Here is a 751-nt window from a genome sequence, read left to right as displayed (position 1 = left end):
GCGGTTTACACTCATAAGCGCGCGTGCTATTCGGCCGGCGGCGCCGGCGTCCTTGCCGGCCGTTCGGTATCTATAAGAGATACACGGTCCGTGCGAGGCGGACGGAGCAGAGCGGGTTTTGGGCCAATTCTACGATCTCGGTCGAGAAGCTGTCTCAGAGCTCCTTCGGGGCTTCGGTCCTGACTGTTTCGTGCCGTTTACGTTACGGACTTTTCTCCACACAGCGTGGCCACGGGTCGGTGTCTTTGACCGAATGGCCCATATGTGGCAAGCCCTACGGGGTTGGTTACCCGTATGCACTTTGTATGTATACTCGTACTCACTGAGCAATCGACTCTTCTGTCCGAGCGATGGAAAAATTTTTTAAAATGCATCTGTAAGATTTGGAAGCAAATCGTACCAATTGAAAACTGTGGCTAAAATGAATAGCCCAGTGGAGAGAGAAAACTATCAAAAAACTGATTTTTTAAATCAAGAGGTGTCAGAAATCGAAATGCCTAGCGCGAGCGGAAGAACACGCTTTCTCGCCAGTCCAGCATGTGTCCTGTCCGTTCTTCCTCGGCTTGCCGATTTTGCCCAGATCAGAGGTTTCGTGCTTCCGGCGGTCAGAAGATCAGTGTGAGCGTACGCGCTTCCACGACTATGGCATCACCCATGTACTTTTTCCTTTGAATATATTTGAGTACATAAAAAATATTAAAACATATAGAGAGAACTGTGTCTTGGATCTTAAAAATTTGTCAATAGCGAT

Source organism: Megalopta genalis, unplaced genomic scaffold (assembly GCF_051020955.1).
Source record: "Megalopta genalis isolate 19385.01 unplaced genomic scaffold, iyMegGena1_principal scaffold0628, whole genome shotgun sequence".
NCBI classification, from domain to species: Eukaryota; Metazoa; Arthropoda; class Insecta; order Hymenoptera; family Halictidae; genus Megalopta; species Megalopta genalis.
The sequence above is the reverse complement of the archived record's forward strand: the minus strand, read 5'-3'. Positions refer to the sequence as shown.